Raw genomic sequence first — 27,399 nt, 5'->3', positions numbered from 1 at the left:
GCGAATTGCCTATCTCTCTCTCTTTCTCTAGGGCCAGCTGGAGGCGACAGTCGCCTTCTTGCAAGTGGATCAATTTCCTCCTCACCCTGAGACACTCGCCGCCCCGCGTAACCTCTCTCTGCTCTTGGCTGCGGCAAATGAAATGAATTGGGGTGCCAATTAACCGCGCCTCTCTCTCTCCCTAGAAACGTGAGCTTTGGTAACTAGGGAAATTTTTAGTGCAGTTGAAGAAGGCCTCCATATATTCATGCCTTCGGTTGGTAGGAAAAGGAATAGATACCGCGTAGTGTGAAAGTAACCCTAGTAAATGATAAAGATTTTTGCCCTATGAATTGAATGTAAATATGTAAAAATTCAGTTAGAATCGTGGCGTAGAGTAAGGAGAACGCGTTCGGATGATGAGATACAAGTCGTCTTTCAAAACGTCGGCGCTCTTGCAAAATATGAACCCGTTAAAAAATCAGAAAAAAATATTTTACTGGGTCTTTGGCTTCAATTTGATAGTGATTTATTTTAAGACGTTAAGTTTTCAAAGGAAGACAGACTTGGCGTATGAATCGTCATCTATTAGTAACCAATAACGTTACTCCTCTCGATTCTCTTCTAAGCTAATGGTTTCGAGCTAATGTATAATTTATTTTCCCTTACATCATTCAGCACCTTATTCATTCATATCATCCGAGATCTTCCGTTGGCCATCATCCTGTCTACATTTTCAAAAAAGGTGTTCCATGGATTTCGACATTCGAATTGAAAAGTCTTCTTCGTCATTTCGACCGAGCCATTTCAAATTTCTTTGTGCGGGGTCCATTCTTTACTGTGGCATTAGAATCGTGGTTTTGCCCTCCCCATTTCGTTTGGTAATGTGAGTTAATGTTTTGCGATATATTATCCCTTGAATTTCACTCACTTTCTTTGTTTTGTTATGGCCCTTCTCGGTTCAGCGCTGTGTTTGTTACCCCATGGATTGAAGCGAATGACAATCGATCCCACGCTTTCATTCCCCGCCTTCTCACGATCAAACCTTGGCATTGTGGATGGCGACGAGGAGATTGAAAAACAACCTGCCGATTTCCGTAGAGGAATTCTCTCCCTCTTTCCAATTTGACGTAATTATGACATTCCTCTTGGCTGCTTCCGGATCTGCCGAGAGGCGAAGGAACCGTCCTAACACGCCTTAACCGTCACTGAAAGCTTTGATTTTTCTACGCGCGAATGTAGGGGTAGTTATTCCCCAAGTTTCTTTTTACGTGGAGATGTGGTGAAACTCATTGCTGGCTATTTGTTATAACTGGATGTTGATTTGTTTCCGTGTTATCCCAAACCTTAATAATGTCGAAAACTAATGTATATTCTGCTTAATAATCAACTAATCACCATTTCGATATACCATTATATTTTATATGTACTTATTTCCTTTGGTATCAATCTGTTGTAAAAGTGCTACCATTGACCTTTGTAATTGGGATATGATTCTTTTAATTGAATTGCCATTGTCTTCCTTCTTATCTTATTTTAACGTTAAATTCTCTCTTGATACTTTCCTTTTTATTTATTAGTATCATTACTTCATCCACGAATTTGATTTTATCTGTTATTTATTCTATTTCTACTTATTTTCAGGTAAGCATCTCTACACATGACCTCGAAATCTTTTGGGATTAGTGTTGGGGTAAGTTTATCTTCTCTTTCAGGACAAAGGATGACATGATTACTCAATGGTGAAATATCGTTTGTTTTCTAAGTTCTAAAATTCTGTAGGAGAAGTGTCGAGATGAAATCTTCGCTTTATGTAGGCAATTTTCGTTGAAACATCTTGGATAGTTATTAGTTTTTCTTTTTCAAAGCGGTTATGGTTTAATTCGTTCGGTTTGAAATTATGTATTTGGTTGTCTTCAGTAGCTTTGCGTTGCGAGTAGGGTCTCATAAAGTCGAAAAATATCATTCATATTCTCTTTGGAATGAAATATATTTTATCTTTGGAATGAAATAGATATTAGTTATAACTATTATTTTTTAAATATATGAGTAATTTTTATTTTTTGTCGTGCTATTCTGTTGGCTACCACTTTAAGCTTTATTTATGAGGAAGCTTTAATGATTACGCGTCATTCCTCTTTTTTTTCGTGCTTGTATTGTCATTCGCCGAACCCATTTGTTATTCCTCAGTCTTGCTGGGGGAGGGGGTATTTCGGTAGTTTTGAGATGAGAAAGTAAAAGTGGCTCTTCTCATCGCCGTGTGAGTCGGCAGCTGCCGCGTTGGCGTGCTGGGAACAGTTTGGGGAGTTTTCCCTGGGAACTAATGGGACCTCAGGAAATTCAACTGTGTTCGGGTCGACTATCGCCGCGAATTCTTAAAGCTATTGTCGTCGCTGAGTTGATGACGCTCTCGTTATTAGGACAGTTTGGAGACAACTATTTTACAAGCGTCAGCAAGGCATGTTGGTGCATGTTGGTGATTTGTCACCCCCTGCCAAACACACTAGAGGTGGCTCGCAAGGTATTATGCAGATGTAGAAGGCAGCTTTATGCCTGTAACTAGTAAAGTCGTGTTCATCTTCTTGGAAACAAAAGTAATGAAAAATTTGTCATGTCCCATTGTGAAACCAAGCAAATTTTACTCTCGTGAAAAACTCGGATTTTGAGTACAAGTTATCATATTATGATAATATCTCAAAATTTGAGCTTTTCACTCTTATTTTTGTTGTAAATCGTTTTGAAATTAGATTACGCTGTTATGGCGTTGCTAGTCTGTAAGTAGAAATAACTCAGAAACGGCTAATTATAATTTTTGTTTTAAGTACAACAAAAAAAAAGTTTTATGATCACGCCATATTAATGGTATAAATGAAACTTATGAAACCTTGCCTTTCTACTTTCTGAAGTTTTAGCAAATTAATACTTTTCGCGAGGTCAAGTTAAATTAGGTAGAGAATGTTGCTTAAGTGACTAAAACTATGAGAAAGGCGTTGCCTAAATAGTACTTCACCTTAATATTTATTTTCTCGGTGTATCACAGAGTTTCAGTATCGAGGAGTCTCGTATGAGAAAGTACAAAATTTTGGGTTCAAATTAATAGAAAAAGCTTCGGCTTAGTACATATTTGTTTTGGACCATTTAACGTGACTCCTCCATAAAACTAACTTTATGAAACTTTCGAACAGTATTGAATGATCTCTTTCGTATTGACTGCCAACCAGTCGGTCGAAACATTCTATCGAGTTGTAAGGATAAATATCCCCGATACATGATTTTCGATTGACTTAGGCTATGATCAACGAGGAGGATAATAGGTGTTAATTAAGAATATTGATAATTTTGTCTATTCCACACAATTTAAAACCACCTCGACCGGTTTCAACGCTACCGTGTCATTGTCAATAAGAAATACCAAAAAATGTATGGATTGGTCAACGTTAGCAGTATACATATTTAACAATGAGCCAAATCCGCAGTCAGCTTGCAAACAATTGAAGCGAGATCTTGGTTTGATTGATTTAAACCATGCGGGGTCTTGGTTTGAGACTTTTCTCGTAGCCTTAGTTAACACATGCTTTTCTCCCTGTTGAATTTTGCCAAAGAAAATAGCAAAACCGGTTTCGGAGATATTCACATTCCCACTTAATTGTAATTGGGATTTTCTGTAATCGGACATAATCACGTAACCCAACAATTGCTCAAATTAATTATTCTTAAGTTATCGAGTTCATAACAAAATGTTTGGAATCTCACCGAGTCGTTTTGTTATTATTGAAATGCATTCCGTACAATCGAGAGGGAGTGTGTAATTGAGGGGAGAAGTGGTTGGACGCGGTGAAGTACACGTTTCTATGCAGTGTTGTTTCCCCAATGTTGCCCACGCTCTCGTCCCCCCGCTCAATTCCTTATTCCATTCAATCAGTCCCATCTCCCCCTTCCCACCAACTCCCCCAGGCTACTTCTCAGCATCCCCACCCCGCTGACAATTATTCTATTTTCGATTGGGACCACGCCCTAAGCAACTCCCCCCACTCTTTATGGGCTCCTCCCCTCTCCTCTGCCATACTTTATTTACCAATTGGCTCATCCTTCACTTCTATCCATCGATTAGCTGTCCTTCCCTTCCCTGCGTCCACTCTCCCTCGCTTCCAATCTCGCCTACTTTTCCTATTTTATTATCTTCCCCCACAATTCCGGAAGTAACGCATCCCCCATCGCTACCACTTATTTCCTGTCGGTTGGTCAGCACCTTCCGAGTTCCGAGTCTTCAGTTAGTGGCTCGTGCCCATTTCAAGACACTTTCCTCTTAAGACCGTTTTATAAGAGTCACATAGTTGCACAACGTAAAGGATGTACGAACGTGCACTTCAAAATGCTTTTGGTGAAGCCGTAAATTGTATGAATGCATGCGCAAATACATGAATGCAATTTGCTCTAATTATATAATTATTGCTCGCCCTATTGTGGAAATGATGCAGCTCCTACATGCGGAATTTCATGCACTGGCTTTAACTACGCCTCGTCCCCTCTGGCATTTATTTCTCTTTTTCTCAATTTGTCGATTTTTTATGGTATAAGAAATTCGGATCTCTAACTCATAATTCGTTTTAATTTCTGTCCCTTTTGGATAATCATAATGCTAGATAATTTTTCTTCAGGATTTCCTGCCTGGAAAGAAGCCGTGGCAAATAACTTTTGAATCGTTGCCCTCTTGTTCAGCAGGCGAGTGGGGATTTTCAAACAAATAGTGTGCTAGTTTACTCACTGCCGCTGTTTCTCATCCCGGAAGGCAATACGTTCTTCATTGTTTGCTGCTCCAACTTTTTCAAAAGCTCCTCCTGACTTTTTTTTCGTATTCGAATACCGTAAAAACCTTTCCCGCAAGTTCTTTTTAATTTTCCCGCAATTTTCTATATAGAGTAAGTATGCTGTTACTCGTCATATTCCTTAACTAATCTGACGAAAACTCATGTGTTAACGACGGTTTAAAGCTGCTGTTATTTTTTGTTTTGATTCGGTTTGGGCTCTGCTTGGGAACTGAGTAGTGTGTTGTGCACGATTCCATTTCGTCGCTTGGATTCGTTTGTTCCTGTGCCACCCTGTGCCGAATTTTCGCTTCCTTTTCGAATAAGGAAACGAAAGGAACGTTCAAGAAAAAACCGTTTCAGGAACGGCTGCCGCTGCTAAGGCAATGCCCACGACCCGGTCGTTGATGTTTACTCTTCCATATTTAGTTTGTGCGAAGGGATAAGTGGGTATTGGCAGTCTAATGATAATGAAGAAACCTTTGCGCTTGGAAAATCGTTATCTTCCATTCCACTCGGTTTCATCTCAAACGTTGACTGGTCACGTATGCATTTCGGCTGTGACGGACGTCAAGTGAAAGGATTTTTTAACGTTTTTCTTTAGTTGCTATTCCCTGTTATGACGGGTAGGATGTTCTTTAGCGAATATTGTGATGCTCGTTAAAATAACCACGGTATTACTGTCATGAATCAACACTTCCTTTCACACTCTCTCTAAAGGAATATGGAACACCTCTCGAAGTATTTTTATGATGCTTGTTATATCGTTCAATGGAGAATTCAATTGGATGCAACTAATAAGGAAATATGGAAGCTAACCGCGTTAAATCTGATTTCTGTGTAGAGTTACCTTTGAAGTGTTACCGCTGTTCCCACTGAGAAATAAATTAAAATTATATTCGTGCCGAGAATCGGCATATTTAACATCTTAGAATGTGTATCGAAAATGAAAAAAATTAAGTTGATGACATTTTTGAGGTAATGTATTATCGATTGATTGTGGTAATGTGTTTGACCGGAAATTTCCTCATTACATCCTCTTGAGGGCAATAATTTGAGCTTATGAAAAATAGATTTGTAAAATTCCCTACGCCAAAGCATTTATTTCATACCCTAACTCGATACCAATCTCCTACCTGTGCCGATAATGAATCATTCGTGACTTTGAAATGTCTTTTTATTTGCGCCAAACCATACCTTTAAAATTAATCAACCTTCTTCTCAGGAAAGAAGCCATGATTGTTGGAATTGGTTTACCAATGATTATCGGTATCTCTATTAATATCTAATTACTACCCCCACCAGTCGTATCGATAGGCGTTGGAGGTGGGTATTAGGACACTAGCCGTTTACAAGAATAAAAAGTGGCCTTTTGGGTGATTGCTGAATTCTACCTTTCAATTATTAAAGTCTCCTATTAATGTTTTCCATCTAGCTTTGAAAGATGTTTTTTCTTAATGAAGCGATCAATCTAATTCTAACGAAGCCTCTTGAAGCTCCCAGCTCAATTAGTGTAACAGATGTGTGACTATCTCCGTAGGCTCGTTGCAACTTTTGACGAATCGTGCTGCCTGCTTTTGCATTTCATTTCGTTCACTGGTTAAATCTTCCTGCGCCGGATCTCATTTCCAAGCCGCGTATTTAAAGTACGACCTGATGAGTGTAATGTAGCACCTAAATTTTACTTATCCACCGAAAATCGTTCAGAAACTAGGAATGAACACCGACGGAAAAAAATCTATGAGGGCAGCGGGGAGGGTGGCGCACGCCTTGGCGTCCAATCGTTTCGCCAATGGGTTCTACGACGTGAATTGGACGCTAATTATTAATATTAGGCCCAAGAATGTACGAATGTGCAAAAATGTGCAAAACAAATATTAAATACCAGGTGTGTAACCCAGCACTGTGTACAGTCTGGGATATTAATGATCATATTTCCAGCAGACTCGGCGTCTGCGTGTACTAGTTTTCCTTTTAGGCGGCGCCCACTTCTACACGCAACATGCTTGACGACTCCTAGCTTTTTCAGGGCTCTACCTCAAATATTTCCTATTGGTGTCCCCCATCGATGTTGTGTGAATTTCATCCTATGCATTTATATCATATTCGTTTATCGACGTATGTACATTCTCGTCGAGTGGACACCTTTCCGTCCCCTGCTCTGAACACGATAACACCTATCTGTCTCAATCCTGCTCACTCGAAGCCGACCGATAAATAAATACACAAGGAGTTCTATCAGTCCCTCGTCCAATCCCATCCCACCTCTGTCTGTCCTTATCCACATTTTGTACCCGATGATGCGATTACTCCCGAACATTGTGTACACGATTTACTATTGACACTTCCGTCGCCCCGTTCGTATTTAATCGTGTCTTTGGTCGGAAAGATAGTTGCTCGGCATTACCGCCTATTCATCTTGCGCTCAAGGTGCCCGCACCCCTAAAAATGTGTGTGTGTGTGTGTAAAAAAGTGTGGGATACGTAAAAGGCGTGGTTATTTTTATAAATCGAAATCCTTTAAGTTCGCAAGATTTATTATGAGGGGAATCTCCACCCATCCTGGGCGTGCCACTAATTGTAGCAATTACAGTGGTGGAAAGCGGGACTTCATTTTTACCTTTATGCTTTGATCGCTTACAGTTGTAGTCGTTCCCATTTTTGCGTGTTGTTTTTCTCAATACATACATATTTTCTCAAATAAAATGTTTATGCTTTTTTGGCCGATAGTCACGAATACGCTGAATGGTTGAACTATTTAGTTCACTCAAACTCGGGAATATGACTTAATTCATTATTGAAAAGTGATGACTACTTTCGTACTGAGACTCATCAGTATAGAAATAATAATTATGTTGCAACTTCAAAGCCGCGTAATCTTTCTTATAATGTAGTCGCGCTGTATATCCTTTTTCACTTTGGATGTTAATAATGAAATTCATTCATTCATGAAATTTTGGTATTGGGATAAATTAGGTGTTATATTGTTATAGTTAGGCCTTAACTATCAAAAATCATTTTCATTACTCTTTCGATGGAAATTTAACGAATTTCTTGGAAATTAGTCGTAACTGAATGAAAAAGTAACTGGAAAGTAAGCGTTTGAAATTGGTCATGGAAAACCAAATAAACCGTCCCTATATTTGTTTACACCTTGTAAGTTTCTCTTCTGGCTTTTTTGTGGCCAAAGCGGTGTTTGAAATTGTCTGTACTAATTCTCATTGTCATGTTTTCATATCTTTTTCATCACCTGTCATTGCTAATCGCCTAATTCGTGTCGCATTCGGTTAAGGATTTGTATTTCGTCGGGGAGTCGTATCGTTGGGCGTCCGTGCGTGTCGCAACATCAAGCCGCCCGATCGGATTTTACGGCTCGGAAATCTCTTTCGTTTCGTGAATGACCTCATCATCTCTCGGCGTGGGTGGATGAGGGCGGGAAAGCTTGTAAGCCACGGGTTTTAGAAAAAAAAACACTATCGTCCTGGGGCGCTCTCGATCTCGTGATCGATCATTTCTCTCTCTCTGGATCGCTTCCCGACGTCTCACTTTCTCTGCTCTCGTTCGTGGCCCCGAGAAAGAAATCCCTGGCTTTCGTTGTCACGGCGAAGGCATAATCGCGTCTCCTCAACACTCCTCAACCACGCCCATTTTTCCAAAGACCTCGCAAGAGGAAGAAATAGAGATGATCTTGAATACGTTAAAGGTTTTTACTCTGGCGGATTCTTCTGGTTTCTTAATGGATTGGGATTTGCATGATAGATGCCTAGGTTTCGTTGGGAGACTGCCTCAACATCCTCATCAGACTTGGAGTTGTTTGGAAAATTTTACAACGAAATGTCGGCACCTATCATGCATGCCGTAATACGGTGGGAAAGGGGAGGGCAATTCACCCGAATCATTCGTCGAGAAAGCCCCAGATGCTGCGAAAGGAATTTAATTGTTCTTTTTCTCAAATGTTGGAACATGAAATCATTCACTACAGAGAAACGAAGGCAGTCAATAGTTTTCAGTATCTCGAAATTAGAGTCTGGCGAAGGAAAATTATGATTTAAGCAAAACTGTAGCAATAATAGAGCGTAATGGCTCAATAATGATAACCTAATAAAGAGTTATCTTTTACCACACATTTCATTATTTCTAACGTCCGGCTTCATCTGGATGCTCACTATTTGTTTTAAAGATGGTAAAGCATCCGTAGCCAGTTGTTTTTAATAATTAAATCTGTATAAGTCACCTAGCCTGTTTCTATAGAATTAGTGAATTATAGAGTATGAATATACTGCTGAAGAACCGATGGTAATGAATATTCCTTGATGGCATTCGCGCTAGATATTCGTTTTTCACATTTCAGCTCTTAAATTTTACCGTTTTATATGCAAAGAAATATAATTAGTATTAGACTCAAATACTTAAATATCTAGAATATTTAAGTATTAGTAGTATCCGATATCCTAGTAGAAATTGGTCTTACGGATCGAATATCCTACAAAATCGGTATGGAAAAAATTATTTTTTATTTTTGTGGCTGGCCACCACCACACCTTGTGATATGATATCCATTGTTAAAAAATTTTGAGGATACGCGGAATGATTTTTATTATATTAATAGTGCCTTAGAATTGTACTTCTTTTAATCCCAGAGTCAAATTTGTTGTGCATGCCTCAATTCTGAAGTTTGTAATAAAATTTACGGGAACGTATTTAGAGCAGGAAAACTCTGAAATAATTCAAAATTAATTTACGAACTATCTATCTCAAATTAAGTCTACATTCAATGTGGCGAAGATATGACTAATGCCTGTTTACTTTTATTCGATTATGAAATGAAGATAATATTCGTCATACGTATTCGAATATGAAGGAGAGAGTATTCGACCTATTGCTGAAAAAATTCCGCGGCGGGAGAATGACGTTTTAGTGGTTTTTTTAAGATAGACGAATGCCCTTCTCCCACCTTCCCCCCCATCTCGCGCCTATCTCTCCCCTCTCTTCCTCCACGGCCCTTGAATCGCGTGCTCCGCATTCACATTCGACACGTTACCTCACGCGAAGATGTTCATCATCCCCTTTCTCCTTTCTCTTTCGTCGACTGCGGGAATCTGGATCGGAGAAAAGAATTGTGTCTTTCCGGAACCCATCCGTTCGCTTTTGGGCTGTTCGTATCGTCACTGAAAATTACTTTCCGAATGCTGCATTGCGTGTGCAACTCGACCTTACTGATACTAGATATTCGGCTAGTCATTTGTTCGTGGTGACGTGTGGAAATCATTTTTCACCATTGTTTTCCTTCAAATGGTTAGCTTATCTTCGTTATGAGTATTCGGTATCACGTTTTGAGAAACTGGTGGTATGTATGGTTGGTATTTCTTCCAAGGCGCTAAAAATCATGGAAATAGGCCGTCTTCGATGAGGGAAGCGATGTAAAGTGAATTGTTGTATGCATTTAAGTGCGATTGATTTTAAATCGACGCATACTGTATGATACGAGGTAAGCATCATTCGGTGTCCGTTGTTTCTTTTTTCAAATCGTTCTCATTTCTCAATGGTCAAAACAATTTGTGATCGGCTGTGACTTATAATGTGTGGCCGATGGATGGTGTTTTCAAATCTATCGAGATTAGAACACGTCATTCTATACCAAGCATTTATCGAGGCAACTCGATACGAATTCTAAGAGGATAATTTTTCTCTAAATTGCACCCGAACCTATGTTTTATATGGGAATCAGTTTCATCCCTCCATGCTCCTTTCTACCTATCATTGTGCAGGTGAGCTGCCTGCTAATATAGTTTTACACTGAAAATTCCTCAGTAAAGGGAGTGGAACCCGATCTGGTCCTACTTCCTTTGCTGAGAAATTGTTCTTCAGTAAGTCAGCCTTTTTTATATTCATTTTGTCCTAGATCCCGCGCCCCTTTCCTCCTTTATTTTTGCTTCCCCGGCATTTCAAAATCACGTTTTAGGGTATCTCCTCCTAACTCGGTGTACGCTTCTGTCATACACAGCGATCCTCTCATAAACATACTAATTTTTAAGGGTTTCTTTCGTCATCGCTCTTCTTTTTCGGAGATATGTCCTTATTTTTTTCTGATATGCTTTTTAGTTTACCTGCTGCAGCAGGTGATCATGTACCTTCGGATATCGTGATACTGCGACAGGGATTTTAACTATCGCTCACACGTCGATGGCTTTCGAGCGCTTGTTCGGAGTCTGCAATTGAATCTGAGAAATCGTGATTCTCGTCTTGACTAAATCGATTATTATTAGACCTCGTGGCGAATGTATATGGGTTGGGTATATGCCGCATTTGCATGACGGGAAAAGACCATCTTAATGGTTCATTGTCACGCCCGGACGGATAGGGGGCGTGGCACGCTGCCCTCCTCTCGTGGACTGTATCTCTCTTCCTCTCTCCGGGTGCCCCCTTCGGCGGGGTGTTCTAGCGGGGCGTCGCCCGTGGGCCCATTTGGTGCGCTCCGTGCTTTCGGGGTCGCGCGCTTAATAATCGCTCCACTCTTTCCCCACCCTCCGGTATGATTAGGGGTCCATTAGACGGAGTTAAGAAGTGCGAAGGGGTAGGGCGTCGTACGAGAAGAGGTGGAGGGGGCTCTGAGTGTCGAGCGTTCGTGACGGAAGGCTAGGCATGTAATATTCGCCGAGGGGTCGACTCGTGAACTCTTCAAATGAGATCACTGACTGCTCGTGTCCCCATCGCCTATATAGAAGTGTGGATAGGATCTGGTGCGGGCACGGTGCGATGTGATATTGGATCACGTCTCTCTTATCGAGGATATTTGTGTCGATGCAATTTTTCTGGATGAATTATTTTTTTATTTTAATTAAAACTGTTTGTAAGTCGATGGAAGTGGGGGGTCTCGTGTGGTGAAGAAGTTATCGTGGCGACATAGGAGTGAAGGGTTCTAAAGCGAATTTTATTGGTTAATGGCTATGACTCAGTCATGTTCAAAAGTTTCTTACCAGTTGAGGCTTATATTGACGGGAGTAGTCTCTATCTCGTTTGACTTCAGGGTCACATAAAAATTGAATTCTACGTATTGACATGTGCCCTACCTTTTCTTCCTCTCATCCTTAAAACCTGATCTTATCTTTCCCTTTTTTCCGCTCACTTAACACCCTGCCTTATATTACAATCTTCGTCATCCCTTCGTCCGTCATTACCTCTTTCAAAACGCCCAAACCATCTCCTCTGCATCTGGTCCTTACCTCTCTCGCCTTCGCCGACCATGTGAAGCATTTTCTCTCCATAGTGTGACCTAGCCATCTGGATCATGTCATCCCTATATTTTTCTGCTTTTCTTTCTTACGCTTCCGCGTCGTCTTTTATTCTTATCGGACCGTTTGATCTTAAACATCCGCCCCCAACACCAGGTCTCTCACGTCTCTATTCTCTTGTGTTGTAGATTCCCTATGGTTTTATTCTCTGAACCATGAGGTAGCGCTCTCCTGATGTGTTTTCATGCTATACTGCCTCATTGCCTTTTCTCTATTATTTTAGAAAGGCGGTTGACTTCTCATCGTGAATTCCTAGCGGAAGTTTTTAATAAACATCGACAACAGTGACTTGTGAGTCGGGAAAAACGCTCAACGTGTAAATAATTGCTTGGCTATCTTTACCAAACCACTCAACTGTGTAATACCTCTCCCTCGCATTAATATTTAAACCCTATATTGAAGGGATAATTCTTGTTAGAAACTCGAGATCGGCGGGTTGCATATCCCTTGGAGTGGGGTCTGTTGGTAGGTTGAATGAAAATGGCTTTGGAACACTTATATTCCGAATCATTTCTTGATGATTGTTTTGCAGTCAAAGAAAATATAATTTCAACCTTACACGGCTTCGTTGCAGCATTGCAACAACTGGTATGTATATATGAGTTTAAATTTATCGGTGTTATTGTTTTACGTGGTTAGGAAGTGGGTAGTGAATAACTTTAATTTACTGTAGAATTCGCTAAGTATGATTGTTTCCTATGTTATTTAATGCTCGGGCCGTCCAATCCTCTAATGGATATCCTTCGTCTGCAAAGTGGTTCCATATCCTGAGTATCTAGTGAGTGATTCATGATGGGAAACGTGCATGGCGGTTATAAAATAGGTAGTTCTCGTTGAGTTTTCCGCGGTAGCATGTCTAAGTTCAAGTGTTTGCCGTGGACCCGCCCCTACCTACGCGTTGGGGCTAAGGGAGGGGGGCGTAACTGCAGATTACTGGTTGCAGCCCTTGGAGGAATGACGATGCGTGTGTGTATAAGGGTGGAGAATCCGCCAGCAAAATAACACTCGGTAAATAAATACCTCCGTATGCGTGTCAAAATTTAACAATTACACAAGTACCCATCCGAAATTGCATAATCATTTGAAACCTCCTGGCAAAGAACTCATGGCCATCTCATCGAACTCCTCTGGAAATACGATGAAAATACACAAAGCCGCCATAAGAAGTGCATAGTTTAAGCATTACAGTGGGTACTATCATTACTTGTTCAATCAGTCGCTCTAAAAACGCCCTCATTTAAATTAACGCTACAACCTCCGATAAAAAGCAACGACTTCATATCACTAAAATGTGATATTTGTCTGTCTCGGTGACAGCGAGGTAGTGTCTTCGCTTGCTAATCCTATGGTGGTGGGTTCGAATCCCCCCTGAATGAGTACTTGAGCTCCATGGTAGGGTACATCCAGGTCGTGGTAGTATTATTTTTTACTTTTTCATAACTTAAACTCATAGAATCATTTTACAAAATCAGCGTTATTGAGCGCATACCACACTGTGAATTTAAAAAAATCTTCTAAAAGGGCGGGATATGTATTATTGTTAAGAAAACTGGTAAAGACGGTAGCCAGGAAGTGGGGGTGACAGTGCTCCATTTTGCTCTTCTTTAGCGCGCACCGAGCGTGTTTCCGACTCTTTCCTTCCTCTGTACCACCATCTGCAGTGGAAGAGGAATAAGAGGTTGAACTTGGGTCTCGGCATGATGTTGGAAGTCGTGAGAGAGAGGAACAAGTTGGACGGCGGCGCGAGGGCAGCCGCACTCAACCCCCCCCCCCCCTCTCGGCCATGTTGCCAAACTTCATTCCCCCTCCCACATGCGCTCATCCTCTTATTCCTCTGCTGGCGGGGGATTCAGCGGCGTGGAGGGGTTGTGGCGTGTGGGCGGCCGGTTGTCTCAGCTTCGACCGGTTTGAAAATTTTGATAGTCCTCCTCCTCCTGTCCTATCTCCTTCTTCTTTTTATTCCACCATTTGACCCTCACGGCAACTCGGGAGTGAAGAGTTTTCCCGTGAGCCGCCCTTTATTATTATTTTCGCCGCGAACGAGAAAGATTTGACTTGAGCGCGGGCCATGGTTTCCCGTCCTCTTACCTCTTTCTCCAGCGTTGGATAACGTGGGCTTGGTTGATGAGCATAATTTTACATAATTTCTTTTCAAATGCAGTGAGAGATGTGTGGGAACCTTTCAGAGTGGAAGTTTGGCAATGCGTCGGGCGGCGATGAGGGGGCGATGCCGATCGTGAGCACGTTCCGCGTGAACGGAGCATCGTCATTATCGAAAGCAGTCGCCTGGCAGCAGATCCACTTGCATGCACAGCATCTCGCCAAATCCCCTCCTCCTCTGTTTCAAATCTAACTCTTCTTTTTCTGATCGATAATATCGTCAAAATTGTCCATTGGTTGGGTTTATTAGTAGGTATAAGTGAGGAAGAATTCTCGGATATACGAATCAAATCATTTATCAGTAGCGCAACGCTTGAACCTCGGTGATTGCAACAATCTCTTGAAATTTGTGGTTACACACTTTTTTTCAAAGTTAAGGAAAGCTAAGAGACTCATTATATTATAAATACAGTGCTCACAGGCAGTGCTTCGTAAAATTTCCAGCAGCCGATGTAACTACCGTTAGAGCTCCACGATGCTACTTCGGACAGAATATCAAAATTTTTTTCAGAAATATGGCGACTGGCACGGAAAGAATTCCCGACTTTAATTTATTGACAGTAATTTGAATATTGAGAAGATATTCAGATATGTGTCGGAGAATTCAGAAAGCTAGATCTTTAAATGACATTTCAAAGTTACCTTTTATTTGGAATCTAATTAATGATGCACAGAATAAGCCCTTCAACGGTGGATCATATTCCAAAGAATCACTCTTTAGGAGAGGACACGTTGTAACCATTTACTGCATATGTGAGATGTCCGAAGATAAAAAAAATAGAACGGGTAAGTCCCAGTTTGGTTTTTGTCCTTGATTTCTACGTCACAATATTACGGAATTTCTCACTCGAATTAATTTTTAAGTCCATCAGTAGATAACAAGCGAGAAGACAATGTTTTTGGGAGAGTGATTCGAAGCCGGGTGTGTCTGCAGCCAATGTGATGAGAGAGGTTCGGAGGTCAGCTAGTCCAACGGGGTGTGAAAATCATCCTTGTTGGTTGAGACCAGTTTATGCGGCTTGCGGCTTCCCAGGAATATCTTGTACCCAGAATGGGATGCGGCTTGGATTTAGTTTATTATCTGTGAAAGTGGTCCTCGAAAGTGAGTCCTGGTTAATGCAAACCTCTTCCCTCCTGAACGCCTTCTTTTAGAGAATTGAATTTAGAGTACTTTTCGAGCGAAAAAGTGAGATGATTTTTTTTAAATTTTGAGTATTTCAAGTGGTTGTTTGCGTAGAGCCGGGAAGTGTACGCTACGGTTAGTACCAGAAGGCTACATTATTCCGATCGTATTTTTCTCCAGCCTACATCACGGCCTTTCTCTCTTGATCATTTCGGCTAGCCCTTATCTCATTTTTTCTCGCCTTCACAGCATCCCCTCCATTAATCCGCTCCCGATATCTCCCCTGTCTTTATTTCTTCTTGTACATGCTTCTCCTTTTCCACCAAGAGTAGCCCTACTATATAGAAATCGCGGCCGCACTATTTCGTATTTGTCAAATGTCATGCCACATCTGTGAAGCTAATCTTTTCCTATAAAAACCTAATTGGTGTAATGTATGCTTTCCCCGAATAAAGACGTTCCAATTACTGAGTATGGTCCGCGAAGTTAACCCACGTTTTAACATTTTAATCCTTTAAATGCATCTTGCGATACTTCAGTCGAATTGCCCACTATCTTTCTCCATTTTCCAAACCCGCATATTGAGTGCGAGGGGTTTATTCTGATACTTCTTTCTTCAGGTCAGCGTTTTTGCCCGGTGTTATTCTATTGTAATCAAATACGTGTGAACCGTTCGCCCTTTCGTGCCTTGCAGTATGTGTCTTTCGCCGCATTTTCCGATCTGAAAAGCACGGAACTGATTGGAACCACTCGTGCTCGTCCAAGAGGCGTGGTTCCTCGGGCAGTCTCTCGTGTGATCTTCCTCTGATTCTCAAGCCGTTAAAGCGAACGCAAACATCCGGCGCTCAGTCGGCGATCCTCCTCGCCCCGATAAGTGTTTTTGTGCACTTCACAAGGTCCAACACGACTGCCTTTTTTTGGGGTGTACTCTGTTCGTTTGCAGTCTTGACGCCGGCGGCGTTGGTCGGCGCTAAACGGGACGCTAATGGACATCCAATCATGAGCTTTCACATCTCGTCTCGTCCAGATAATTTGTGGCCGGCTTCGTCCTTGTTGACTGCATTTTATTAAGTTCGGGTTGATGAATGTGTTATAAGGATTTTTTTGCCACGAAATGACGCACTGAGGCGATATCAAACCGATAGTTATGATATTCGTATTGTGCGTGGTGTGCCGCTTTACAATAGCCTCCGTTAATTCTAAGTGAAGGATTCGTTATTACTCAAGCCGTTTTACCACTTGTGGCCCCGACCTCACTATCTCAACATCCTCCTTTATTGACGGAGATGATGTAACTCTAACAAGCGTTATTGGTTTTCTTTTTCATCGTTTGTCTGTGAGTCTGAACAGACTGAGCAATCGTCATTGATTAAACCCATGAATGGCTTCTGAGAGTTGGGTGGATATTAAGCGGATATTTCTTCGCTCAATCATAAAAATCTCTTCTAATCTATTTCTATCCAAGATTGTTTGCCTCTAGGTCGGTTTGTGGATACAACTAGCTATAAAATGATCATAGGGAGTTCTCACTTATTGTGAGATTCCGATAAAATTTTCTGTGAAATTTTAAATAAACTGGCATTTACTTTTCCGGTTCTGCATAAACAGCACTCATGAATGTGTGCTTTTTATGACATCATTTGTCCGTCTCAGATTCGTCTCTCACCCCGATTGGTGGATTACTTGTATTTATCTCTTGATATCCCGCATCTCCACACGCAATGCCTCGCACCAGTTTTCGTTGCATCGATTCATCACATTTCTCAAAATAATTTTTTTCATCGCCGCAGATCAGCAATTCTTGGATTTGTTTGGATGATGCTCTTCACCGAACCCTCCTATCTGTTGATCTTTTCATGTTTACTTACTTTCCTCTTACTCTTACGGAATTTTTTCGGTTGATAGGTAGTCCTGCTGAACTGCTTATGGCAGATATGGGTAGGATTCGGACTCTGTTTCATCCATGATTCGGCGAAATTTCCTCTCTGGTGCTTTATAAACATTAAAGCATTATTTATTGTATAAATCAAAGAATGAATAATAAATATCATAATGAAGGTTGCCGATAATTTAGGTTTTGAAATCACTCTTGAAAGGTCCGATCAAGATCATTCGGAAGAATTCAGGAGGTTTTCCAAGGTCTCCCTTAGTGAAATATCCCGATTGAGTTAATCGAAAAAGCTAGCACCTCAAAGACGTATCCAAATGTTTAATCGGTTACCTATATTTTTTCTGTTCAAATCGTTCTAGTGACAAGAAAATCTGCGCTTTCCTTTGCCTGCGATTATTATTATTGCCTGCGATTGCCTGCGATATTTGCCTGCCCATAACCATCCCTTGCTAATATGCTAAGGGTTTTTCTTTTTAAATGTTATCAGCATTTATAGAAGCTTCAAATTGCTATTTCTCATTCATTTCCTATTAGACTCGAATTAAGAGCGAGGCCAGCGCACCTTACCGCTAAAACTTCGGTCGCTGTGTGACGCGGACCAGGAGAGCGGGCTTTGGGGAGCATGCGGTGCCTTGAGTGCACGCGTCCGTTATTGAGGGTGGCCATTATAATTTCTCTTTCCGCTCCGTGAGTAATTTGAACAAAAAAAAGTCTCCCGTTACCTTGGAGGACGCTATTTGGAGCGCTCCGTTAGCAAGCCGCGCCGTTGCACGGCCCAGAACACGCCGCTAACTTCAGTTGCATCTTCGCGCGCGCCGGAGATATGCAGGCGTGCGGGTTGCTCGTCTCCAAGGAAAGCAACTGCTCTCTCGTGAGCAAGAAACACTTTCCCTCACTGCTCCGCAAAGGGCTTGCATGCATGGCGTAAGTTGTTGTGTTGGAAAATATTGGGGGAATGAGACGTTTGAATAAAAAAAATTAGCGTCTTTAGCGTCGGAGAGACTACTGCATGTACTCGTAGAAAATGTAGAGTGTATTATTCCCAACTCAGAATTTAAAGGCTTTTATTGTAAAAAAATTTGTAATCTACGGGTATAATATGTTCGCTTTCTTGTTATTTGTGAGAAATCTATCGGAATGTGTGAATAAATAATAATGAGGAACATGGAGATAATAGGATCAGAGTGGATGTTAAAGTGACAGAAGTGGTTATGTATGGTTTTAAACTTTCCCGGCGGAGAGAAAAATAAACTTTTCTCGGGTTTCCGCCCGGGTAAGAAATTGTAAGAGCGCCGACGTTTCGGGTTCCGACTCATCTCCCATTGTCAATGCTATTCATTTATTTATTTAATCGACTTCCATCATGCTTTTTGTCATCTTATCCATAAATCCTATTCTTTTCATCTTCTCCGTTTAAATCACTTCCTGGCAAAAGCAGTTAATATTCTTATGGTAAAAGATTTGCGAAGCAAGTTATAATGGTAATGGATATTAGATAATTAGCTTGAAATCTTGGGTAAATCATGAAGTTTTGATTATCACTTTGGAATTTCTATAGTGACCGTATTTCCGCGATTTCGTTATGTAGTATTTGTTGTCCACGGTTCAAGACATGTTGCAATCGAACCTTTCTATTTCTACAGATATGTATCTGGTATGACTCACTTCAATACGGAGTCGCGGTGCCAACTGATTTTCTTTCCATATCCATTTCCTCGACACCTGAAAAATGAGGTGTGCGTTGGGATTGGATACGAAAACAGGAGATTTGTGGGTCACGTTTAATTTCCTTGCTCGGTTAAGTACCAAGTGTGAGCACGAGAGAAGATTCCGTCGCTCATTTCAGAGTTCGTGCGGCCATTGCCTTTATTTCGGATTAGCCGTGTGAGTGGAATTTTGAAGGATTGTAGGTCGTGAGGGCACACCCAATTTTACGGCCCCTTTCTGAGATTGAAGTGGTGGTACACATGAACGCATAACTGAGGAAATGACTAGATCTCTCTCTTCTTCTGCCGTGTCTTGGGATGGGGATCCTCCGGACTGCAATTCGTCATCCCCCACATCTAGATCCAAGGGCGGAGGATACGGGATTAAGAGCGCCGAGAGGGTAGGGCAGAGATGCATCTAAGATGGCTGAAATTCCTCCATGTAATGAGGATGAGGTCTCAACCTTGAAGAGACGGAATGAACCTCGAGGACGCTCGGCGAGTCTGATGATTGTCCAGGGAACGAGTCATTTTCGACCTCATGATCTTTGCTTCATCACCAACTCGTGTGTAATTAGAGTCACAGCCTAAGTTCTTTGGGATTTGGGTATAATTGATGTCCTTTTCTTTGCTAGTTTGAACGCTTTTTTTAACCATGCCGGGCTAGTTGAAGTATTTGGTAATCCTTTTTTTGGAATTTTGTTTCCGATGTCCTAAGCAATTGTTTTACGGTAGCGATAAACTAATTTTTTGCATGACCCTTTATTTTCTTTAGTATTGGCTTTCATGGAAATAAATATAACCTACCCTTTGACTCTGGCGATTAAACTGGGAGAGTTTTTTCGTTCGAAGTTGGCGTTTCTCCTTACTAGAGGCTAATAAAAAATATAATTGTAAGCTAATTTTCCATTTTCAAACCTGTTACCTAATCATTTTCTGTTCATAAACAGGGAAGCATTTTTAAATTTTCTTGAATATCAAATCGATTTCTCGTCGCGTTTCGTTTTCTTAACTGGGGCTTGATCTGACGGGGGGTGCGTGACTTTGATCCCGAAATTCAATCGCCTTGAACAGTGTCGAATCCTATGTCGAATGCATTGACTAAAAGTGAAATTTGTGTTGTTGGTGACGGTGCATTTCCACTTCAATGACACTGCTGTCCGATTCTTGGATGATGTAAGGTAGAGTTGGTCTTCCTCCGTTGTTCCCGTGATTTTTCCGGCAAAATCCGACAAATCCGCTCCGTCACCCTCTCCCTCAGGCGTTACTGAATTATTGAACCCCTCCCCATCCGAACCCTTGAATTAGGGCCGCGTGACTTGGCGATGTTAGAGATGAGAGATTTTTGTGGATGGCGGGCCTTGCATCCAGAACACACGTCCAGCCGAATGGACTACTCGCTTGAGATACAGACCTTGAATGAGTTGCTGTCGGGTCGTGTTAACCAACACCGCCGGGTTTCGGCATTTGAGAAGACGAGCCTCTTTACCTTTGGGCCTCGATTATTGGAGAGAGCTGTTGAGACAGCTGTACAGTGCCTTCGACTGACTTATCGCGGAGTGGCGGCAGAATCATCAAATGGTGTGTTCAGATAAATTTATTATCGATTCGATACCGACGGAGATACGAGGAAATAATCTGGGAAATCTGAAGTGAATAGTAGGGTATGCTGCGATCTTCTTCGATTTTTTTTTTCGTTTTGTTAGGGTGATTGCTCCTCTAATATCCGACTAGTTTGCAACTTTTTGCATTAGCATGTAGCTAAGAAATATTTTAACTAAAAAACTCATTGTTAAAAGTTAAGGGCTTAGGAGTAAAATACGGACGTTAGGCGGAAGGAAATAAAGTATCGCTGAATCGAAGAAAAGCTTTTAGACTTCTAACCCAGAATCGGACGACAAACGTCGGGGAAACATATTACTTTCGGTTGACGCCTTGCCATCTTAAATATTCTAACTTTTCATTAAAAAAACTTTCATTTCATCTTTTCCCTTCTTTCTCGTCAAGTTTGCATTAGGCCTCTTTATTATTTTTCTTAGGTCTTCCCCGTTGGTCACTCTGTCGATCCATTAGACTTTCATCACACTTCTTTAAGAGCATATTTCGAATGCCTCCACGCTGGATATCCCTGCTGCTGTCTTCGTCTGTGCCATAGAGAAGTACACACCAATGAAATTAATTTTTAAAGATGCAACTTCTTGGAATTTTATCTCAGACAGCGAATAACTTCTCGTAGGATATACGAGGTTATAAAAACCTTACTTTCGACCCAGGTTTCAATTGCCCTCGGGAAATGACCTTGATAATGATTGTTAGGCAATCTAAGCTTGGGTTGGAAGTAAATTTTTTATAGTGTGGAATATACCAATTGATTTTTTTGTTGCGTTCAATCACACTCCAGATGCAAGTCCTGAAGAATTCTTTCCTTAATTCTATGCTTTTATAAATGAAAACAGACATTCCTCACTCCCTCCCGAAGAGATTCCCGTAAAAAAATCATCTTGATGGGGTGTGAAGGCGGGTGGGCAATGGGCGGAGGCTTGGGTGCTCGAGTGGTAGGCAGATCCATTCCATCTCGAGGACGGAAGCCTCTCGCCCGGCTGGCTCTATTGATTCGTCCGCATTGTCGCCTCGCCGAGCGAGGCGCCAAATGATGTGTTCTGCTGCTCTCTGGTGCTCTGATTTCACTTTGCCTCCTATCACCATCATCATCATTAGTCAAAAATCCTAAGATCGGTTTGACGCAGCTCACCATTCCTCTCTCCTATTCGCTAGCCTTTTCATAGCGACGTATTTCTTCTCTTGTACATCCTTTATAACCTGCCCTATGTAAGTCATTCGGGTCCGTCTCGAATGATAGAGGATAAAAAAGTTCGAAGTGCTTGGGGGTTATTCATTTCAGTTATTATGTTCAGTTTCTATTATTAATGTTAGTTTAAATGGATTACCGCTTATTTCGGTGCTTTTTCATGTATGAACTTGTGGTGTATGTTATTACGCACGAATTATAAGATAAATCCAAATTTACCCTGAAATACGTTTTTTTTCATACTTAATTGTATGACTTTGGTGCCTGATAAGGGCGTAATTATCGAAAAATAAGTATCATGTGGAATGATAACAATAAATATTTTAAGGGAGTCGATTTTCACCTAGGAGTACCGTATTTTTTTATTTTAGCGCTAATGACGACGCTTTGAAAGATGTGTTTTCAAAAACCCGAGGTGAAACCCCGAGTTTGCCGAAAAAAGGTGGGAATTAGAATGGGAAATGATTGAAAAATCTCAGGCTTCTTTCAGTGCCCATCTTCTGGCTTTCTTGGTGCGTCAGGTGAAGTTCCCTGAACCAGAGTACTCTGTTTCTCTCTCCGCCTTCTATTATTTTTTGTGGCGAGACTGCGTCTGTTATTCCTCAACATAGCCGTCCCTCTTCCATCGTCCCTAGAGCGGGTCAGTTGCATCCTCACTGTTGGTGGGCCACAAAGAAGGCTGAAAAAATGACCCTGGGCACTGCAGCTATTCCTTGAGAGAGGGGACAATGATGCTTATGGCCCCATCCCCTTCCCTCCCTATCAATTGCCCTCGTTTTATCATCCTCTCATTTCGGCTTGTTCCATTCTTTTTTTTTTGTCCTCAGTCAACACCCTCCCCGCCTACTTGTCGGTTTGCCCGTCTTCATCTGCCACGCCCCTGCAGGGCGCTCTTGAGTGAGCCCAACTCTCGTCACTGCTGGACCCAAGAAGTCGCCCCGGGGGTAGACGAGGGGCCCCTCGCTGAGGCTCCGAGGAAACGGACGGATGGGAACTCGCTTGGTGCATCATTTGAGCTCATTCGGTGCACCAGTAATTGCGCCTCCCTCCCCCGTCTGTCCTTGCAGTCACTAGTTGTGGTTCCACTTTACTCGCCGCTCTACGGTTTTTCTCTCATTTTTACTGCCTACGGGATTGGAATCGGGTTCCCTCGTAATCACTGATCGATAATCGTCGTGCGGAGGTTCTTGTTTCATGTAACTAGCCCTTTTTTGAGAGGAAGTGCGACGATTAATGAAAAAAGTATTTCTTTCAAATAAGCCCTGCTTGGCAACAGTCTTTAACTCTCTTTCTCTCGTAGCTGCGTTTAAAGTGATGATATAGTTAGAATGATTTCGTCTCGGGGAGAGTCCCAATCATTAGTCATTCTGGAAAAAGGAAAAGCGTTTAATTTTAGGCGAGTATTGTAAGCTTACTTCTTGGCACTCCGTTGCAGTATGAGCTGGCGTTGCTAATCAATGCGAACATTTAATTGAAACTGGACCTTCTCATATCCTGCTTCGTTCCCCCGCTGAGTAAAAGCAGTAACCAAGAAGAGCTCAAGTTTTCCCTTAAGAATGTCCTTGTTGCATCGATGTTGGTTAGGTAGCATTTTATCCTTCTCGCTTCCGCATTTAGCATACTAGATAAATTTGCGGTTGAGGTTTCGCGATAGCCCTGCTTTCCTCTTCTCGTTTCTACGAGTATCTCAATGTGAAGTTTCACAGACTTCTTTCTCTTCGTTCTAGACTCTTTGCTTAGTTATGTACTTAGGCGATATTGTGGGAACAGCACCACCCTATTGTTGGCATTTCAATTGTTAGGATACAGCTAAATAATCCCATGTGTAATCTGGTGCTACGGTAATAGGATTCATAGCCCCAACGTCTTTTTCTCTAATTTTATTTTTTTCGGTTAATTTTTCATCCCATCCATGAAGCCAGCTTTTCCTTGCCCTTTCTCGCTTGCCGAGCTCCAATTCCTGTATTTCGGCTTTCAGTGTCCCCTTCTTCAAAAAATTGCCTTGTCTCCCCATAATCTTATCCAGCTGTTTTATTATTTACTGCGACTATGTCTAGCGCTTAGTTTTTTTTCCACTCCAGCCAACACCATGTCGAGCGCTCTGCCTTTCTTTTTCCCCTTCAATCATCACACCTCCCTTTCTCCCCAGCAACCACTTTTTGGACGCCGATTCTCTCTCACATTCCGACCATCGATGCATCCGCTCCATGCAACGCTACCATCCATACATATCTTTTTGCTCGTGTATTGGACTGAAAAGTATAATTAACATAATTAAATTATGAATTGGAGTTGATTCAGTATATCTTGTCCTCGTTGGTGCTAGTTTTTTATCTTTTTTCTGAAGATGCGAACGACTGGTGACTTCACTAAATGAGTTAGAGGAAAAGGCTTGTGACATCGAACAACTTTGATTTTCTTCATATTTATCTAACTAAGAATCCAGGGAAGTATTCTTCAGTGCGCCAATTCATTAGTTGATCTGCGTATTCCCAAGTGATTAATAATTATTTCTTGTCGGTGGACTGAAAATGTTGGTTTATTTGTCGCATTTGGGTGTTCTCTTTGTTTTTCGTGAATAGTTTAATGCGTTACTGAAGAAGGCCCAAAATTTGTACAGAAATTAAATCAAATCATATCTTAACACAATAGTACTATTTAAGAAACTACGAATATACAATGCTTTGAATAAAATAAAGATGGGAAGGCCAAGGAAAGTTTACGATAGTTATTGCGCTTAAGCAAATAATTTTTACTTCAGAAATTTACTTTTTAATGGTAATTGATGACTATAGATACGCTCTCTACGTCTTTCTTTGTTTTCTCCTAACGCATTTCTTATTTGTATATAGAATGCACATTAATATTAAGTTATAGAATGCACATTATTATGAAGTTAATTGCTCCTTCAACATACTACCTTGAAATCCATTCGGTGTTTGGATAAATTTTTGAATAACTTTAGTCCACCCATGTCACTTGAAAGGCGTTAGAATTGAGGATGAATCGTCTAATTAACATCTAAATTTTATGTATTCAGTTTTGGCGGGACAGTTCCCTTAGTTGGGTTGGAGCTGCTTGAGGTTAAATATTAAAAAGAGTGCCTAAGGTTGGTGCGCATAAGTCAAATGCCCCAATGTCAGTGTTAGTATTGATAGTGAAAAATTTTTTTTTTTAATATGAAATGTTTATTTGGCTCTGTGGGAGCTTCTGCTGCTATCGAGTGATTCATGGTGATGAAGATGAGTAGTAGGCCTAAGGAGATCGGAGCTATTTGTTAAAGGTTTTACGACAGGAATCACGTATGTCAACAGTTCATGATCAGTTTACCTTCTTTTTTATGTATGGTCAGTTATTCATACGTTTTGTAGGTCTTTGGTCCTTGTTTATCTCCCTTTGTGTGTGGCGTTTATTCAATGACTCACTCGTATGGATTTTTACGGAAAGGGCGACAAATGAAGCTGTTATGGAAATAGTGGATGTGAAGAATCGACTGCTCGTGGGGGTAATTATAGTAGAAGGGAGCAGTATGTGTCAGTGAGCAGTCAAGCGGCGAGAGAAGAGTGGAGAAGGGGAAGAACTGGATTATTGGTTTGAATTAAACAGAGTTAGATGGGCAGAATAAATAAAGTAACTCGGCATAAATGTATCCGTGTTTATGGAAATTGTGTATCGACTTCCGTTTAAAACTATCTTTACATTAGATATGTAATACCCCCGATGAAGCATTGTCTTCACACGTCCGTCTGACTAGATTCCTTTAATTCTTTTCGCGCGAATTACGTTACACTAGGGAATCGTCCACGTCGATTTTGTTTCCATATGCTCAATACTACTGCTTCTGAGTTTGGAGAGTAAGGATATTTCGCTTTATACGTGGAGTTACCTCGATCAGAATCCAGAATAATATCATTTACCTCTGCCTCGGGATCCCATACTCGCCATCAGATCGAAATTAGTTAAGAATAAGAGTCCCGTGGAAGAGCAGTCCAATGGGAGGGAGGGGTCGCGTCGAGGAGGGTACTTTTGAATGGATTTGGCCTTAAAAAATTCACTTGTGCTAGGAGCGTTGACGCGGCTCGAGAGCTGTGTTTGGAGAGCCGGTGTAAATAAAAGGCTGCCTCATTTCGTTCGGGGCTGGCGAGTTGCCAGGCGTAACTCAGGGCCATTGTTTGGGGGGAGGAGAGGGGACGAGGAAGGGGGGTTGCAGTGGAGTGGGTGCATCAATGCATGACGCTCAGCGTGCGTAGACAATGTTTTCACCCCCTCTTTCGTTGACTGCATGTATTGTCTTTTCTGGCTCTTATCTCGGCGAGCAAATTCTTTGACAATGCGTTTCGGAAAATAGATAGGGTCGTTTTCTGCCGAATATACGGACTGTGCATGGCTGTGGGGTTGTGGGGGGTAATATGCCTCTCATATTCTTGGCATCTGTCCCCCGTGAAAACGTCAATATCATTCCGGACTAACAAGCCCTTGTAAGCTCCCCTTCACAGCTACCTCGGCGGAGCAGTTCAACTTCCAAAGCATTACCAGGATTTTATGCCCCCTTCGTATATTCGTTTCTCCTGAATTAGCATTCGTTTATACAATTGTGTGTATCAGGCATGAAGGATCAGGTATTCGCAAGACGTTGCATCAGCCAAGGCACTTCTCGGCGTTTGATTGTTTCCCTTATAATTCCTCCCACCAGTTTTCTTCCTCTTTTAATATCTTTTTTTTGTATTCACGTTACAAAATATTTGTATTAGGCGTATTGTATCATATTTGAATGATTTTATGTGGCTGTTATTTTTGTATAAGTTCGCATTCCTCATAGTCTAATTCAGTATATTTATCAAGTTATCAGTCTCGTCTTTTTAGTCTTCAGAACTGTCCATTGTTTATCCTTCGGCTCTCCAAATATCTCTCGTCTAATAACGTCTCCAATCATCCAAACATTTTGAAGGTACGCAACTCAAGTTTTTATTTTGTTTTGTCTGGCAATGGGCGTCAAACTTCCGGTTAGGTAATTGACCTCTCATATTCTTAAATATAAATACCATTTCTTTAGGTGGATCGTCAGATTTTTTGGCAATTAGCGCACTTATCTGTTACGGAGATAGAATTGGAGTATTTTTAGAACTGCTTTTACGTTTGTAAACCACACACCTTCGATGTGACCAGTTCTGGGAATTCATTTCTGCGTTTTGGGAAGTCAACCTCATTTAATTTTTTAAGAAAATATATTATCGGTGTTCGTCTTTTAAAGTAAGTAACTAATGAAAATAAGAGCGAGATTAAACAGCTGTAGAGTTTAGCGCGTTCGATTGTCTTCATGCGAAATATAACCTCTATTAATAATATAATTCTTAGCTCAAAGAGTTTCTGTAACCTGTTTGTAACGTTAAAGGATGACATCACCTTGCTTCGTACCTTCACCGGAGCTTGCATTGGAAGAGATAGCGGTCTCTTAATGGTATGAACTTTGACTCCGAGGGACTGGTTAGTGAAGGGAGCAGGTTGTATCCCGGAAGTGTCTTCTGTTGCCTTTTCTATACCCAAGGCAATAAGGAAACCTTTACCTAGGATGTTAAAGAAACTTGATTTTGTCTATCCTTTCCCAGACCGATCATATTTGCAAACGAAATCTTCG

General features: G+C 41.3%; 1 protein-coding gene across 14 annotated transcripts in view; it reads left to right on the top strand.

Moving 5' to 3' along the window:
- LOC124155608 (protein hu-li tai shao) overlaps positions 1 to 27,399 on the top strand; it is a 172,791-nt gene that overhangs the window by 95,073 nt on the left and 50,319 nt on the right. The window contains exon 1 of one of the 14 annotated variants that reach the window (XM_046529577.1): positions 1,653 to 1,672. The exons of the other annotated variants lie outside the window; for them this stretch is intronic. The gene's annotated coding sequence lies outside the window, so the exon portion shown is untranslated. Of the gene's footprint in view, positions 1 to 1,652; positions 1,673 to 27,399 lie in introns of those variants that run through there. 14 annotated transcript variants of the gene reach the window in all.

This window comes from Ischnura elegans, chromosome 3 (assembly GCF_921293095.1).
Source record: "Ischnura elegans chromosome 3, ioIscEleg1.1, whole genome shotgun sequence".
Taxonomy (NCBI): domain Eukaryota; kingdom Metazoa; phylum Arthropoda; class Insecta; order Odonata; family Coenagrionidae; genus Ischnura; species Ischnura elegans.
Note: the sequence above shows the minus strand (reverse complement) of the source record. Positions and strands in the feature narration are given on the sequence as shown.